We start from the raw sequence: 18,198 nt of genomic DNA, 5'->3' as shown, positions 1-18,198 counted from the left end.
CATCATGACCATCATCAGCATTACCATAACAATAATCACCATCATCACCACCACCACCACATCATCATCATCATCATCATCATCATCATCATCATCATCATCATCATCATTGTGATGGTTTAAATAAGAATGACCACCATAGGCCCCTATGTTTGAATGCTGGGTCCCCAGTTGGTGGACTGCCTAGGAAGGATTTGGTGTGGCTTTGTTGGAAGAGGTGTGTCACTGGGTACAGGCTTTGAGGTTTCAAAAGCCCATACTAGACCGTGTGTGTGTGTGTGTGTGTGTGTGTGTGTGTGTGTGTGTGTGTGTGTCTTCCTCTCCTTTTCCCTCTCTCCCTCAAGTCCCCTCTCTACCCTATGCTTCTGGATCAGATGTAAGCTCTCAGCTACTGCTCCAGCACCATGCCTGCCTGCCTGATACCATGTCCCCACCATGATGGCCTTGGGATCCATGAGTCCGCCAATTAAGTTCTTTCTTTTATGAGTTGCCTTGGTCATGGTGTTTTGTCACACTATAGAAAAGTACCTAAGACAATCATCATCATCACCTACTGTTTCGTTTCTATTGACTGCCTATTTCTAGGTGATGGAAATTCCCCAAGTAGGTGCCACACTCAAAAGTTAATGATGGTAAAACAATCTCACTTATCTAACTGCTTTGCCTAAGCGTTACTTGATTGATGTGGTGGGTTATTTTAGGAAGAAAAAAAAAATCAGCCAAGTTCTTAAGAGCATTAGCACTGAAAGGTTTCTATGGCAACACACACCTGGATGTTCCAGGGAGAGGGAGGGCAACCACACAGGGAGGAGTTCAGAATAACGGCAAGATGGGGCTCCTCCTGCTCCTTGCTCCTGGGAGTGTTCACCAGCCCCAAGTGTTCCACCCCTCGGTAAGATGCTGTGTTCAAAAGTTTTAGAACCTTGACACAGCCCTATAGGGTAAGTGCTATGATTCTTACCCTGATCCTGCAGCTGAGAAAAAAACTGAGGCTCCAAGAGGTTAAAGCTTGGCCAAGGGGAGTCTGCTAATCATGGACTGGTGAGTTGGACCTCTGGGGTTCTACTTGTCAAACTGGAGGAGTGTGGCGGAGCAGGTTTCTCTGCGTCGTGCTGGGCTGCTGTGGAGGGTTTCTGGGCACTGACCCATGTTTAGCACCTTCACCTACAGGAAGGAGAGCACCTCCCTTCCCCCACCATCATAGTAGTTGTCTTAGTCAGGGTTTCTATTGCTGTGAAAAGACACCGTGACCACGGCAACTCCTATGAAGGAAAACACTTCATTGGGATGGCTCAATTACAGTTTCAGAGGTTCATTCCATTACCATCATGGCAGGACATGGCGGTATGCAGGCAGACATGGTGCTAGAGAAGGAGTTGAGAGTTTCACATCTTGATTCGCAGGCGGCAGCAGAAGACTACGCCATACTGGGCATAACTTGAGCATAGGAGACCTCAAAGCCCACTCCCACAGTGACACACTTCCTCCAACAGGGCCACACCCACTTCAACAAGGCCACACCCACTTCAACAAGGCCACACCTGCTTATAGTGCCGCTCCCTGTGGGACTATAGCGGCCATTTTATTTCATACCACCACAGCAGTGATATCCAAAGTGTCCCCAAGACAACATTGTGTTGCTCAAAACTCACCCTGGGACTGGCAAGATGGTTCAGTGGGTAAAGGTGCTTGCTGCCAAGCCTGATGACGTGAGTTCAAATCTGCAACACCTGTACAAAATCCCAGCATGATGGTATATGAGCTTATGACCCCAGTGCTTAGGGAATGGAGACAGATCCCATGGGCTTGATGACCAGCTAGGATGGCCAGAGCAATCCCCTCCAGATTCAGTGAAAAGGACCATTGCTCAGTTGTTTTTCTACTGCTGTGAAGAGACACCATGACCAAGGCTGTTTATAAATGAAAGCTTGTTTACAGTTTCAGAGGATTAGTACGTGACCATCATGATGGGGTGCTTAGCAGCAGGAAGGCAGACCTGGTGCTGGAGAAGTAGCTAAGAGCTTACATCCTAAGCTGCAGGCAGAAGCAGAGAGAAAAACTGTTTCTAAAACTAAGGTGAGGAGTGATTAAGGAAGACATTTGACATCAGTCTCTGAGCTATACATGCAATCACATACGTGTACATCCTCACATATATGCACACACTCACAGGAACATGTACTTACACCATACACCTATCCTTACTGCAATGGTTTGGAAGAGACTGTCTCCCAAAGGCCCAGATATGTGAACACTTGGTCCCCAGCTGTGGCACTGTTTGGGGGAGTTTCGGGGGTGTGATTTGATGGAGGAATTCCATCACTGAGGCTTTAAGAACAAAAGCCCTGCTGACTTCCAGTTTGTCCTCTGCTTCATGCTGGTGGTTGAGGCTGTACACTCACTGCTTCCTGCTCCAGCTGCCATGGCTGCCACTTGCCGCCATGCTCCCCGGCATGATGGATTTCTATCCCCTTGAAACCCTAAGTTCAAATAAACTTTCTTTTATAAGTTGCCCTGGTCATGGCATTTTATTGCAGCGTCAGAAAAATAACTACAAATGCACACACACACACATACACAGAGAGAGAGAGAGAGAGAGAGAGAGAGAGAGAGAGAGAGAGAGAGAGAGAGAGAAGAGAGAGAAGAGAGAGAATTAAAGAAAGTACTGCCTGTCAGCACTCTTTATGTCTTGCATGGCTGCCTATCCTGTCACTCTGAGACTCAGCCTGAGGGCTTTTTGGCCACTTCCTGCTCGGTCTGAAGGATGAGGCAGAAGTGCTGAGGCCCGGTTGGCCAGCTATTGCTTGAGCAATGGCCTGTAGCTGAAGTCCTCCCGCTCCCTTGCTCCTTGAGGGGCTGACTGGAGTGAATGTTCTGCACTGGGCCCAGCATTCCCAAGGGAATGGACTTCCAGTTCCCGACACAGTCATTAGCTGGAGAATCTGAATGCCAGCATCTACTCACGGTGTCTCCCCACAAGTAAAGCACTCAAGAGTGCTTGTCTCAAGGTCATCTGATTCTTGAGAAACACAAATTATAACTCTGATGATTATAGCAATACAATATTGGCTAACCTTGTTAAGAGCTGCCTGCCTGTCAGCCACTCCATTCCACATGACAAATTCTAAGACGTTTCTCCCACATAACACCCACAACGCTGCACATGTTTACATTACAACATCAACCCCACTTTGCAGATGAAAACTAAGGCTCAGAGATTTTAGGTGATCAATGTAAACTCATACAAACCTTTTAAAAAAGATTTATTTTTAATTACATATACTTGTATATGTATGGATATGTGCTTATGGGTGTGGGTAACTATAAGGACCAGAAGAGGGCACTGGATCTTCTGAGGCTGGAGTTAGAGGGATTTGTGAGCTGCTAGATGCAGGTGTTGGGAACCGAACTCAACCCTCTGCAAGGGTGGTGCATTTGCTTGACCACTGAGCCATCTCTCCAGCCCCTCATACAAGTCTTTACAGTTACAGCTAGAATTATGAGCCCAGATTGATATAACTACAGTTTGAGAGCATATACTTGGTGTCACACTGTTTCCTGTGGTGGGGATGGGGTTATTTGTGTTTTGTCTTTCCTTGCCTATAAGAGAGGAGAGATGGGGATGGGGATGGGGGGAAAGAATTTTTGGATTTTCTGATCCTGCGCAATAAAAGCTCCAACTTGGCTTGGGTTTCAGCTACTGTGAAATTTCAGCAAGGAGATTCTGGACAGCTCCTCAGGGCAGAATCTCCCAGGCAGGGGAGTGATGAGACAGATTAGTAAACATAAATAGATGGTTCCCTATGTGACAAACAGCATCAGAACCCAGGCCTCCAGGAGCTCACCAGGGATGCCAGCTTTGGCTGTTCTCTCCAGCAGTGAAGATGGCGTATTTCTTTTGAGTCTTGGTTTTTCAGTGCTTGTGGTTGAAGGAAGGGCCTTCGCGTGTCCAGACAAATGCACCACCACTTAGCTTCATGCTCAGCCCTCCGGCAGTGAAGATGGGAACGGAAATCACATCCCATCTGACCCTGAGACTCCCTGGGGATGTAAAGATGGTGCTAGACTTACAATGGGGTTTAAAGGACAAACCCACAGCTCCCCAACACACACACACACACACACACACACACACACACACACACACACACACACACCCCTCCAGGACCATGAAACAGACCCAAGGTTTCAAGAAATCTGCTGTTCACAGAATTCTGGGAAGCAGTCAACCCCACCATGAACTCTGGAGCATGGAGGCTGCAAAAGCAGTCAGTTCGACCTGCCTCCCAGCCTGAGTTTGGAAAAGACTTCACCCCCAAAAAATCAGTTCCTAGGCCTGCCAAAGCCAGGCCTTCTGTACTCTCTACTCTCAACTACAAAAACCTATTCTCAGACCCTGTGTGGTGCATTCTCCTGGACCTCCATACACTGAGCCATGGAGTTTGGGGACACCAACCTCTCACATCAATGAATGTTTATGCTCAATATTTTGAGGGTGAACTGAGTCCTTTCTTTTCCTCCATTGACTTATTACTTACAGGTTACCTTGTGATAAATCCACCTTAAATTGAAAATGCCAATGAATCCAAAATAATGCACCTCAATCGTATCTAATATGAGAGCTAAGCCTGGCCTGCCTTAAACATGCTCAGAAGACTTACACCACATCACAGTTGGGCTAGTCAGCTAACCCAAAGCCTGCTTCACAGTCAAGGGCAGACTATCTCATATCATCTGTTGAATCTTAAATTGCATGTGAGGGACATACCTGCGTTGTGTTTGCTATCAGCACACACAGATAAGAGTGGACCCGGCCTGAAGAATCTCAAAGGCACTGTATTAGTCAGGGCTCTCTAGAGTCATAGAATTTATGGAATGAATCTTTCTCATGTGTGGGAGGCCAGCTCCCACCTTCTTAGGGGTTCTTATGAAGAGGAGAGAGGGATAAGAAAATATTAGATAGAAAGATAGTGAAGAGGAGAAAGACAGAAACACAGGATAGCTTCGGGAGGGCCTGGGTCAGTATCCAACAGCCTTTTCCGTTCATTCAAAGGGGCTTTTTATAACAATGCCAAGGGGTGGAGCAAAAGACTTCCCCCTTGCTAGATGTAGACCCTTCCAAACACCTGGTAACCATGCCAGTGGTCAAATCATCCCCTTATGCAGCCCTGCTGGGTAAAGCAAGCTCAGATTCTCAGACCCTGGGTAAGTTCTCACTAGGAAACCTCTTTGGGTCTCCACACTCTCATATATATAAATTTATTGGAATGACTTTTAGGCTGCAGTCCAACAATGGCTAGTTATGAATGGAAAGTCCAAGACTCTAGTAGTTGCTCAGTCCCAGGAGCTGGGTGTCTCAGCTGGTCTTCTGGGATCCCAGAGAAGAAATGGATGTGCTGATGGGCAAGGGCAACAAATCCTTCCTTCTTCCATTGTCCTTATATAGGCTTCTAGTAGAAGGTGTGACCCAGATTAAAGGCGTGTGCCTTCCAGCCTCAAGATGCAGATCAAAAGCATGTTATCTTCTTGCCTCAAGATCTGGATCACATGGAACTAGAAAATATCATCCTGAGTGAGGTAACCCAAACTCAGAAGGACAAACATGGTATGTACTCACTCATAAGTGGATACTAGATATAAAGCAAAGAACAATCAGACTGCAACCCACAGATCCAGGGAGGCTACATAGCAGGAGAGACCCTAGGATGACTGTGGCTTATATAAGTTTTGGTTTTACTCAATCACTGGACAAGTATCAGTGAAACATTTCACTATTAGGATAAGAATTAGTACCGTATCAAGCTGATGATAGAAAAAGAAAAAGATCTGGATCACAGTGTGCCCTCCATTTCTGGATTGTAGTTCATTCCAGATATAGTCAAGTTGACAACCAAAGACAGCCATCACAGGCACTGAACTAAAGTTAAAGACTGAGTGCCAGGAATGCCACCAGTTTTTGTCTGGGAGCTGCTGCTTGCTGCTGCCCAGCATCATGATACCATTACACCATGCTAACCTGGAAAATATATTAAAATTCAAGAACCAAGAGACAGTTTCTATTGATTGCACATTGCTTTGACCCTATCATAGAGTGAAAAACTCTGAACTCAACTGTGGCAACTTGAAAACTGACTGCATTGGCAAGAATTTGTAGTCAGTGGGGAGGACTCTCCAGGCACAAGACAAAAAGGCCTAGAGTGTGTCTAGCATCTTCCATGTCCTTGGAATTCCATCCACACTGACCTCTCAGCAAGCAGTAAGCAGGTGTGCCTCTCACCTCTCACTGCCCTATGCCTTGTCTGCCCCTAGGAAGCAGTAGGTGTGTGTAGTCCAATTGCAATTATTCCAGTGTGTTCTGTGCTGGGGTGGGGAACAACACTATTCTTCCCTGTCCTGATTTCTCCTCTCTTTCCAAGACAGAAGCTCTCAATAGCCCAGGCTGACCTTAGACTGATGGAAATCCTCCTGCTTCAGCCTCCCAAGTTCTGGTACTATAGGCAGTGTGTGCCACCACACTCAAGTTTCAGGAGGTCTAGGTGGGGGGTATGGGAGTGGAGAGGGAAGAAGAATTGAGCAAGGTGTCATGTAGCTCAGGCTGGCCTCAAACTTGAGGGTAACCTTGAACCTCCTGCACCCACTTCCTGAATGTTGGAATTACAAGCATGCCCCTGGTTCATGCAGGGCTGAGAATCAAACCCAGGGCTTCGTTCAAGCTAGGCAAGTGCTCTCCCAACTGAATCTCTTCCCACCATGGTGTCTTTCTCAAACTGGCAGCTCTGAAAAGTCCCGGTCACCACAGTGACAACAGAGCAAAGCTATGACAGGTCTGTGCCATGTCACAGGCCCAGCAGTTTCTACAAGGTACAGCTCAATTATAAAACACTGTCAGGTCTTACTGGGTCACTCAGATGAGGAAAGGAAGAGGCAGCCTGGGTCTCCTAGGACCGCAGCACAGAGGCAAGATGCATGGGAATGGAAGGGAAGACCCATGAAAGTCTCTCTCTTCATACTCAGGCCTCAGCCAAAATGTCACACTGTTCCAGATGACCCCTGACCAGCATGACTGAAGTGCTGCCCCAACCCTGAGTAAATCCTCTTATTGTTTCTTCCTCCTGAGCACTTTTCTTTTTAAATGTGGGCTTAGTTTTTCTCAAGACAGAGTTTGACTCTGTAGCCCAGGCTGGCCTAGAACTTATCACATAGCTCAAACTTGAGGCAATCCTCCTGCCTCCTGAATACCAGGATTACAAGAGTGCACCACCATAGCCAGCTCTCCTTCTGAGCACTCACTGGAATCGAACTCCCTTAGGTACTAGATTCTATCTTTTTATACACTGTAGCCCAACTCCAGATGGAGGCTCCTGGGCAGCGCCTCAAATCCCCAGGTTAGCACCTAAAACAGAATAGTTGCTAAATGCATTCATTGTTGAATGGGCTAATGAGTGGATGAAAAATAATAATCGGGGTGCAGAGAGATGACTCAGTGATAAAGAGTGCTTACTGCTTCTTGGAGGACTCTTGGTTCCCAGCACCACCATTAGGGGTTTACAACTGCCTGTGATCCCAGCCTCAGGGAATCAAGCACCCACTTCTTGCCTCTGTGGGCACACATATAACTGTAGACACACATGCAAATAAATTAAGATAATTATAATAAGTAAATGCAGTGGTTTGAATGAGAATGGCCCCCATAGACTCATATGCTTGAATACTTGGTCCCCAGTTGGTGGAACTGTTTGGGAAGGAATAGGAGGTGTGGACTGGTTGGAGGAGGTATGTGGGTGAGCTTTGAGGTTTTAAAAGCCCTATCATTCCTGGTTAGTGCTCTCATTGCCTCATGGTTGTGTCTCAGGATGTGAGCTCTCAGCCACTGCTTCATTGCCATGCCATGCCTGCCTGCCTAGGGCCTGCCTGCTACCATGCTCCCTGACATGATGGTCATGAACTCTAACTAACCCCCTTAAACAGTGAACCCCAAAATATGTCCTTCTTTATGTTGCCTTGGCCATGATGTCTTATCACGGAGATAGAAAAGTAACTAAGACAATGAATGAATTAATGACTCTAGCCATCCTTCCCAATCAAGGAGGCAACTTGGTAGAACTATGAAAACAAAGGCTGCACCGTGGGAAGCCAGAGAGGGTAGCTGTGTTAGACAGCGTTTTTATTGCTGTGAAGAGACACCATGACCATAGCAACTCCTATAAAAGAAAACATTCCATTGGGTGGCTTAGTCCGTTATCATCATGGCAGGACATGGCATCGTGCAGGCAGGCACAGCCATGGTGCTGGAGAAGGAGCTGAGAATGCTACACCTTGATCTGCAGGCAGCAGAAACAACTGTGTTTCACACTGAACATAGATTGACCATGGGAGACCTCAAAGCCCACCCCCATAGTGACACACTTCCTCCTACAAGGCCACACCTATTCCAACAAAGCCACACCTCCTAATAGTGCCACTCCCTATGGGGAGCCATTTTTTTTCAAACCACCACAGTGGAGGCAGAAGCAAAAGGATCTTCCCAGCAAGATCAAGGCCAGCCTGGGCTACATAGTATCCTCTAGGCCAGCTAGGACTACATAGAGAGACCCTGTCTCAAAAAAAAAAAAATTACAATGTGTGTGTGCCCACTAGGGGCTAGGAGCACATGTGTCTCTTTTATGCAGTGACACACTACATTAGATACATTTTATTGTGACTAAATGAGCAACAATATTAACCATTTTAGTCATTTTCAGATATACAGTGGAGCTCTGAAAGCATATCCTCGATGTTGTAAACTGAGCCATCACTATCCATTACTCACCACACCCACCCCCTGGAAAACACTCACACACACACACACACACACACACACACACACACACACACACACACGGAAATCAGTGTGGTGGTACACACTTTTAGTTCCAGTACTCAGGAGGCAGAGGCAGGATTTTGAGTTCCATACCGACCTGGGCTATATACCAAGACTCCATTAAAAAAAAAATGGGGTGAGGGTAGAAGGGCTGGAGGGATGGCTCAGTGGTTAAGAGCACTGGCTGCTCTTCCAGAGGACCTAAGTCCAGCACCCACATGAAGGCTCACAACCACCGATAACTCTAATACTAGGGAATTCAATACGGTCTTCTGGTTTCCATGGTTACCAAGCATAAACGTGGCACACAGATGTACATGCAGGCAAATCAATCCAACCAAACATATCATACACATATATCTTTTTAATTGGACCATGACTGTAGCTTAGTTAATGGAGAGAGCGAGCTTGCTTTGAATGCTGAGGCTGTGTTCCATCCCCAGCACCACATTAAACCAATGTGGTAGCACATGCTGGTCGCTCCAGCACTCAGGTGGCAGAGGCAGCAGAATTAGACGTTGAAAGGGTTTTGTCCTTGTTGTTTTTGTTTGGTTGGTTGGTTTTTGGTTTTTTCGAGACAGGGTTTCTCTGTGTTGTTGCCCTGGCTGTCCTGGATCTCGTTCTGTAGACCAGGCTGGCCTCAAACTCACAGAGATCCACCTGCCTCTGCCTCCCGAGTGTTGGGATTAAAGGTGTGTGCTACCTACCGTCTAGCTAAATTGAAGGTTTTATTTTGTTGTTGGTTTGTTTATGGGCTTGACAAAAGTTTGCGTTTGCTGGGAAGAGGAATTTCAACTGAGAAAAATCCTTCTATCAGACTGGCCTGTAGGCAAGTCTATAGGGCATTTTCTTGATTAATGATGGCTGTGGGAGGGCCCAGATCACAGCAGGCGGTGCCAGCTCTGGACAGATGATGGTTTTGAGTAGTCTAAGAAAGCAGGGTCAACAAGCAAGCCACGGGAACAAGCCTCTAAGCAGAGCTCTTCCCTGACCTCTGCTTCAATTCCTGCCTCCAGGTTCCAGCCTTGACGTCCCTTCATGACTGCCTATGGTGTAAGCCGAAATAAACCCTTTCCTCCCCAGGTTGCTATTGGCCATGGAGTTTATCACCACAACAGAACCGTAACCAGGAGACCGTCAAAGGCTCGGGGGTAGAGTGCCCGTCTAGCACTCACAATGCATTGCCCTTAGTTTGAGTCACAGTGCTGACAAGGAAAAAAGGAGGCCGAGAAAAGAAGTCGTTGCAAATTCAAATTGCAGTTATGAAGATTTGGACCTATGTTTTTGTCTTCCTTAACAACTTTACAATTTTAGATCTTCCACCGGTTGTCTGCCTTCCCAGCACTGGAATTACAAGCACGCACTAGCACTACCACGCCTGGACCTTTGTTGTTTGCTTTGTTTTTTGAGTCATGGTCTCACTGTGGGAGCCTCAGCTGGCCTGAACTCGCAATGTAGTCCAGGCTGGCTTTGAATACACAGAGATCCACTGGCCTCTGCCTCTAAAAAGCTGGGATTAACCTTATGTACCATGCCACCCGACCCACCCCGCACCCCACCCCGCACCCCGCACCCCACCCGGCTGTGCCTGGTTCTTTCTTTGTTTGTTTGTGTTTTTTAAACCTGGGTTTTAGGGGTTGAACTCGGGCCCTTCTGTTTCTGAGACCAACACTTTACTGACTGAGCCATCTCCCCTGACCCCTGACCCCTGACCCCTGACCTGCTGTGCAAAGCACAGACCTGGAAAACAGGTATGTCTTGACCCCAGACAAGTTCTTCCGGGTTTCTGGGCCTCATTTTCTTCTTCTTGGGGTGGAGTGGGGGGAATGGGGAAATGGGGGAGGGGCATGCTAGCTCTGATCGGAACCCAGGCTCTCTTTAAGCTTCGCACTCTCCACGGTCTTCATCGGTATCTCGGCAATGGTGCCCCCTACCCTACCCTCAGCCAGAGCGGCCCTTCTGGACAGACACTGAAATTGGGGAGTCCTGGGTGTCCCCTGGGAAACCTTCTCAGCACCCCACCCCACCCCCGCCCTGAAGACAACCACCGTCCGCAGGAAAACTGCAGGACTGTGGAAGTCAATGTGCCAAGGGCTGCCTCCTGCGGCGACAGTTTTCTTCACAGGTGGCGGAGTGAAACGATTTGAGAATCAGCTTGCAAAGCACCTGCTCCTAAACACCCCTTTCCTACTCCTTCCCGCTTAGCCGGAGAGAAAGCGGCAGCATGGCTCCCTCCGGAGCCCTGAGGTGGGGCCCCACAGTACGTTCAGACATAGCTGAATGAAGAAGGCTAAACAGATGAGCCATGGGCCCTTTCTTCTGAAGGCCTCCGCTCAGGATGAAGCAAACTTTTCCACCAAGAGCACATTGCAGGTGCCCAGCTCTGCCACGACACTGCCACCGACCACGCAGAAATGACTCTGGGTGGCCGTGTCCCGATAAAACTTTACTCGTGCTCACTGAAAAGTTCTTTTTGTATGGTTTTCATGGACCTTTTTTTTTTTTTTCCAGATTTTTTTTTTCTCCAGTCATTTAAAATATAAAACATAGGTTTAGTTCAATTTCATACAAAAACAGATGAGTCCTGGGCCTTTAATTCCAGCACTAGGCAATCTGAAACAAGAGGAACAGGAGATCAAGGCCAACCTGGACTACATAGTGAGACCCTGTCTAAAATGAGTATATCTCTACGCATTTGGCCCATGAGCTGGTTGGACAATCTAGGCTTAGAAGTTTGCTTTTCTGTTTCTGTTTTTAAATTTCAACTATTATTTTCTTAGTAGAGGAAGGTGTGTGTGTGTGTGTGTGTGTGTGTGTGTGTGTGTGTGTGTGTGTGACATTATAGAATAATTAGGGATTATTAAAGGGAGGCACATCCTCATAATCCCAGCACTGAAGAAGTTGAATCAGAAATACACAAACAGGTGTGGTGGCGCATGTCTTTAATCCCAGGACTGGGGAGGCAGAGGCAGGCAGATCTCTGAGTTTGAGGCCAGCCTGGTTTACAGTGTGAGTTCCAGGACATCAGGGCTATATAGAAAGACCCTGTATCAAAACAACAATAAAGGGATTGTCAGATATTTGAAGTTAAATTGGGCTATATTGTTAACAAACAACAGCAAAATAGCAACTTGAAAAACAAATAAAATTAGAATAATTCATAATTTCAATATGCAGAGACATCTATTTCTGCTAATGAGTATTATTTACCCATTCTGCCTCTCTATTAGTAGTACTTCTGTTCAATGTGATAGCTACTCATTTTGAGTTTGTTGTTTGTTTTTTAAGTGGGCAGCAGGGGATGATGGTTGAGACAGTCTCACAGTCTCACATGATAGCCCATGCTGACCTAGAATTTGATAAATAGCCCAAGCTGGCCTCAGTCTCATGGCAATCCTCCTGCCTCAGGCTCCTGAGTGCTGGGATTATAGGAATTATTCATCTCAGGTATCTCAGGAAGGCCTCAAATTTGCTTTTAGCCAACAAAGGCCTTGGATTCTGATTCTCTGCCTCTGTTTTGTGAATGCTGAGATTATAGGCATGAACTGTAAGATTTTATTTATTTTTATTTTTTGATATAGGGCCTCACTATGTAGCCCTGACTGTCCTGGAACTCACTATGAAAACCATTCTGGCCTTGAACTCACAGAGATCAACCTGCCTCCACCTGCCTCTGCCTCTGTAGTGGTGGGATTAAATGTGTGTGTCACCACACCCATAAGATTTTTTAAAATAGAAATATCCAATTTCTCTGAAGAATGGCTGAGATGAGGCTGAATCAGTGATCCATGAAACTGTGCAGTTCCTTGAAAGCTCACGGTCAGTAATGAGGGCAGAGCCATCTTGGTGGATGAAAAACATTTCCATCATTTTGCTTTAACCTGCCTTTCTTTGGGAAGTACTTGTTGACCATTTGCTTTCTTTGGGTAGCCGTGAGCAATAAAGGGATTATCAGCAGGTTAGTAAGGAAAACTTGATAGATTTACAACACAGCCTCCAGAAAATTCCTCAGGCAAAGTGACAGGATTAGCATCCAGCGCAATGGGCAGCGCCTTCTGGGTTCCCACAGGACGGAGGATCTGGACTTTCTTTCATATGCTCCTTTCAATTATTCTAGAGCCTTTGGGTTCTGTTAGGGATTGCAGTAGATTGCTAATTTGGAGAAATTTTATTTATTGTTTACTTCATATCTGTCTTCATCCCTTTATTTCTAGGTTTATAATCCATGACTAATATGAAGCTGCTTGGGTTCATGGACTCAAGTTAACAGGGACCTCTAGGCTTTGCAAGAGTCGACAAGATCAGGACACAGTTGCCTGAGATAAGCTTAGAGATGGTTAAATGTTTATGTCTTTGATCTACTGCCTGGTTGTATTCTCTGTCCAGTTAACTTGAGAAAGTTGTGGGACCATAAGAAATGAGCAAGCAACTGTCCTCCAAACACACATCATCCCATCAAACTCCGAAGGAAAAGAAATTCTCTCGCCCTTAGAAAGGGGGAGGGGCAGGCATGGCGACACACCCTCTTTAATCCTAGCACTCTCTGGAAGTAGAGGCAGGAGAATCTACCTAGCAAATTCCAGGGGGAGGGGGGAGAGTAGGAGGGCTAGGTGGAGCCAGCTAGGTATGGTGTCACATGCCTTTAATCTCAGCACTCAGGAGACAGAAGAAGACAGATCTCTGTTAGTTGGAGGCCAGACTGGTCTACATAGTGGGTTCCAGGACAGACAGGGCTATGTAGAGAGACCCTGTCTAATAAATAAATAAATGAAACAAGAAAGAAAGAAAAGAAGGGGGAAAGAGATGGCCGGGCAGTTAAGAGCGCGCGCATACTGCTTCTGCCAGAACCCTGAGTTCCATTCCCAGCGCCCAATTCTGTCAGCTCACAACCACCTGTAACTCCAGCTCCAGGGAATCCCAGGACCTCCAATGGCCTCCTCATATATAGACATACACAGACAGACAGATAGACAAATGATTAAAATAAAACAATCTTATTTTTAATGAGAGAAAAGGTATGGGACTATCATTTACTTCTTCGTTTTAACTAGTTTTCAGACTGAATTTTCAGTTTTCTGAACGCATACTCATAAAAGAGAAACAACCAATCCTGTCTCCCTTTATCATTAAGGGTACTGAGGAAGGGGGCGGGAAGAGACCTGCCCTGGGTCTGACTCCCACTTTAGCGTTCTTCTCATTGCCTGCTGTGCATTACTGATGAACCAGAGGTGGCGTGGAGGGCTGAAGGCACCGCCGACAGGTGCTTCAGCCTTGTTTCAGGGCCCGGGATTCTCAGGTTCCAGAGACCAGAAGCGAAGCACCGGGAGGAGCGGGCGGGGCAGCTTCGTTCACCAGCAGCCCCCAGGATCTTAGTGGGCACAATGAAGATTCACGTTAAATTAGTCTGCAAAGCCGCCCCCGCCCGTAAGGAAACGACCCCTAATCTCCATCAGACGTGGCTGGGGACCCTCAGGCTGCCTCTCCCCCAGCCCCTTGCTCCGGCCCTCGCGGCCCTCCTCCGAGACCCCCGGGCGCATCCTACCCGCGGAGGTCGGACTGTGCCCCCGCCCCGCCTTCTCCCTCCCCCCGGGGGCGGTGGCCCGTGGCGGGCGCTCTCATTGGTTGTGGCGCAAGCAAGGGTTGGAAACGGCGGTGCTGATTGGCCCGGACGGCTTGGCGAAGCTTGGGAGCCTGGCGAGTCGCTGGGGGAGCCGAGCAGACGCCAGGAGCAGCCTGGAGCATCGGAAGGTGATCGCGCTAGTCCAACCCGCGGATCGCAGCCTGTAGATCGCGGCCGGGGCCTGGAGGTAAGAGTGACGCGTCCGAGCGCGCGTGGCCGATCCTTCCGAGGGAAGCCCTGCACCCGGGAAGCCAGAGCCCAGGATCTTCCCCTAGAATCTGGGCCCTCCATCCAACCAGGACGCCTGCTCCTGCCCCGAAGGGAAAGGGTCTCCCACTCCCCAGGCCCCAGGAAGCAAGAGAGCTTCGTGTAACCTTCAGAAATGGGGTCGTTCGTCCTGGCCGCTGACTGGAGGAGGAAATCCTTCCCTTGTTTAACCCTTGGAATAGAAGCCGCTCCCCCAAGTGGAGTCCTGCCTCCCCAGATATCTAGACCCTCTACCATCTCCTCCCATTCCTAATAAACTAAGTTAGGGTCTTTTGCTTCTCTCTCATTCCTGTCTCCTTGGCATGTTGAGGTCATAGCTCGTATAGAAGGGTCCTGTCCCTCCCCGACTGTCAAAGTCCTAGAGAATAAGACCCTCCCTTCAACAAGGACATCCCAGGCCAAATCACCTACCTGCATACCTACCCCAGAAACTAGGTTCTGGATTCTGAAGACAAGTGAATTCTCTTCTATCCCTATGAAGACCCTTCTCCAACCATAGGAGAGGCCACACGTCCCCCTTCCCCCCAAAAAGGTTCTTAGGGACCTCTCCTTCCAGTGGAAGGGGAGGGGCTTCTACACCCAAATCAGGCACTCATTCCTGGCCAAGTGCTCTATCCTCCACGATCTTTTCACATAAATCCCACCCTATTAACACTACTGCCCTCCCATCCTTTCCCAGCCCACTCCAACTCCACTCCAAACCACCCGGACCCTCCGGATCATCCCTTCAACCTTCCTCAGCCCAATGGCAAAGACTGGAAGAGGCTTCCTAAAACTGAGGCCCTTGAAACCATGCCAGGCTTAGAGCCCCTTTCAGGAGCCTCCAAACTCTAAGAATACAGATGGCCCCGCACTGCAGGACCAGCAGGCACCCTCTTCCACCCCCACGCAACCCCACCAACACAAATAGAAAGGGCTGCTACTCAGTGTTACCCTCCAGAGGCAGGTCTCTGCACTCCTGGACAAAACGGAGTCAACACAGAGAAGGGCTGTTAGCCCACTTCCAAGGGTTCACTGTGTGCTTCCTGGGCCTGCCCCATCAATTCCTGTGGCTCTTGCCTGATGGAATTCCCTGGGCCTAAGGCCAAGAGAAGGATGCTGCTGGGCTTGTCCATTGGTCTGAGGACAGTGTTGGCTTAGCCGCATGGCTCCCTCACAATAGCCGAGTTTGGTGGGGGGCAGATCAGGAGACAGGAAAGCAATGAATCTTGGCTGGTTCTCTGGATCTGGGCACGGTGCTACAGGATAGGCCAGAGGTCAGCTTTGGGTCCAAGAGACCAGAGGTCAGCTCTGGGAGAGACAAATGACCCTGTCTGCAATCCTAAAATATAAAAGAGCATCTAGATTAAGACTGACCGTTTGTTTGGCAGCTGAACAAACTGAGGCACAAGGAGAGAAAGGGACTTGCTCAAGGTCACCCAGCATATCATTGACAAAACCTGCAGAGCTCCTACAGGGTCCCTGGGGCTCCCCAACACTAGCTCCAGTCTTCACATGAACAGTGGCACTTCCAGGCATCATGTAGAAAGCAGGAACACTGAGAAAGTCAGCTGAGAAGGAACAGAGCTTTTAGAACGTCTATCACCGCTCCACGGGCTCCCAGTGGAACCCATTCCTGGGGTCTGATAGGTTTCTGTTTTGAACCTGCTGTCAAGCCAAGCCAAATCCCAGCAGACCCAGCAGAGTAGATATTATCAGTTACAATATTCTAGAGCCGAGACCACGGTGGGGACCTCAGCTGCATCGCTGTCTTTGCTCCAGGAAGGATGCCTGAGGAAGTTGCACCCCTTTCCTCTCCATCTCTGCTTGTTCTCTCTGGTTCCTGTTCTCTGCAGTAATGGCTTGTCCCTACTCAGAGTCCTGCACCCTTTCCTGGCACATGGGTGATTCTCCAGGACCCTTCAGATAGATAAGCACTGGTAGATGGGAGAGTCTGAGGTACCAACTCTCCGGCCTTCTCTCAGCTGGAGGGTAGCTATCAGACTTCAAAGGAGAGAGAGCCGAGAGCTCAAGGTGGAAGCGCAGAGATGGGAGGGGGGTCTACCACCTGCTACTTGGTGTGCAATCTTGGGAAGGTCTTCTTTTCTTTCTTTCTTTCTTTCTTTCTTTCTTTCTTTCTTTCTTTCTTTCTTTCTTTCTTTCTTTCTTTCCTTCTTTCTTTCATTCTCTCTCTCTCTCTCTCTCTCTCTCTCTCTCTCTCTCTCTCTCTCTCTCTCTCTTTCTTTCTTCCTGGCAGTCTCATGTAGGACAGGCTGGCCTTCACCTCCCTGCACAGTAGAAGATGACCTTGAACTTCTGATCCTTCTCCCTCACCTCCTGAATGCTGGGATCACACTCAGTTTCCTTGCCGTGCTGAGACAGGAGTGAAGGGCTTAGTACCTGCTAGGCAAGCACTCTACCAACCACCTGAGCTATGGCCCTTGACCTTTGGGAAAGTCCTTCTTTCTCTGTTACTTATCCTTAGGACGAAATAAGTTAATCCTCAAAGGAAATAGCCCAGCTAGTAAGTAGAAACAGTGCTCACAATTTCTGCTACAAAGTCAGCTCAGACTGGCCGACCGTGGCAGCAAGGCTTCTAGATGTGCCTAGGCACCTCTGTTGTAGACAGGCCACCAGGACAGAGGCAGCAGAGGAATGTGGGCCACTGGAGACAAGTGAGGATTTAGGGAAACGGAGCAGTGTGCGGAATGGACCGCAGACCTTAAAGCCAGTCGGAACTTAGGGCCAGACATCCACCGGCTGCTTCTGGGGGACATGAGCAAGTCATTGATTTCTCTGAGCCTCAGTTCTTTGTCTTTAGCCTGTGGGGGTGGGCATCAGGTAAGAGACAGCCTGGAGAAAGGTTGCCTGTTCTTAGCGCCACTGGCATTTTGAGTTGGGTGATTCTCAGTGGTGAGTTTTATCTTCTTGGTTGTGCTTTAGACACTAGATGCCAGTAACACTACTTCAGTTGATAGCAAATTTCTTTTGGTAGGATCGGGAGTTGTGGGTATAATGTCTGGTATGCAAGCATGAGTTTGAATCCCCAGAACCACCTGAAAGCCAGGCTAGACAGCTAAGGGATGGAGACCAGTAAATACCTAGTTAGCCAGTCTTGCAAAAAGGATGGGCACCAGGTTCAATGAGAGACCCTGTCACCAGAGAATAAGGTGAGCAGCAGTAAGACATCTGGCCTCCACACATGTGTGCAAGGGTGAGCACAACCACACACACACACACACACACACACACACAAGAGCACATATATATACCACATACACACATACACACATGCATGCACACACACACACACACATCTCCCGATAATTAAACGTCTGATAGAGGACAAAGTCCTCCTCCTCCATGGAGAACAATTGCCCTAGTGTGGCTTCGGACGTGGCTGATGTGTGAGCTGAGCTGCCTCCTGTTGCACCAGCCTCTTGCTGCGGTGTCTTCCTGATGGAAGGGTGAG

At 48.2% G+C, this 18,198-nt stretch overlaps 1 protein-coding gene and 1 long non-coding RNA gene across 6 annotated transcripts in view; both read left to right on the top strand.

Moving 5' to 3' along the window:
- The first annotated feature begins 785 nt into the window (after positions 1-785).
- On the top strand, positions 786-10,232 carry LOC121831604 (uncharacterized). 2 transcript variants are annotated; one of them, XR_013053164.1, is made up of 4 exons: positions 786-892; positions 975-1,041; positions 5,447-5,605; positions 9,944-10,232. It is a non-coding gene; the product is annotated as an uncharacterized LOC121831604 (long non-coding RNA). The 2 variants fall into 2 exon arrangements; XR_006075118.2 differs by having other exon boundaries at positions 795-1,041.
- Positions 10,233-14,521: 4,289 nt separating this feature from the next.
- The window catches only part of Abat (4-aminobutyrate aminotransferase), a 114,424-nt gene continuing 110,747 nt past the window's right edge, over positions 14,522-18,198 (top strand). The window contains exon 1 of one of the 4 annotated variants that reach the window (XM_006992123.4): positions 14,522-14,667. The gene's annotated coding sequence lies outside the window, so the exon portion shown is untranslated. The remainder of the gene's footprint in view (positions 14,668-18,198) is intronic. The other 3 variants (XM_042283552.2, XM_076577898.1, XM_076577899.1) reach the window with 3 other exon arrangements.

The sequence above is a fragment of the Peromyscus maniculatus genome, chromosome 8, assembly GCF_049852395.1.
Source record: "Peromyscus maniculatus bairdii isolate BWxNUB_F1_BW_parent chromosome 8, HU_Pman_BW_mat_3.1, whole genome shotgun sequence".
Lineage (NCBI taxonomy): Eukaryota > Metazoa > Chordata > Mammalia > Rodentia > Cricetidae > Peromyscus > Peromyscus maniculatus.
This window is presented reverse-complemented; position numbering and strand designations above follow the sequence as displayed.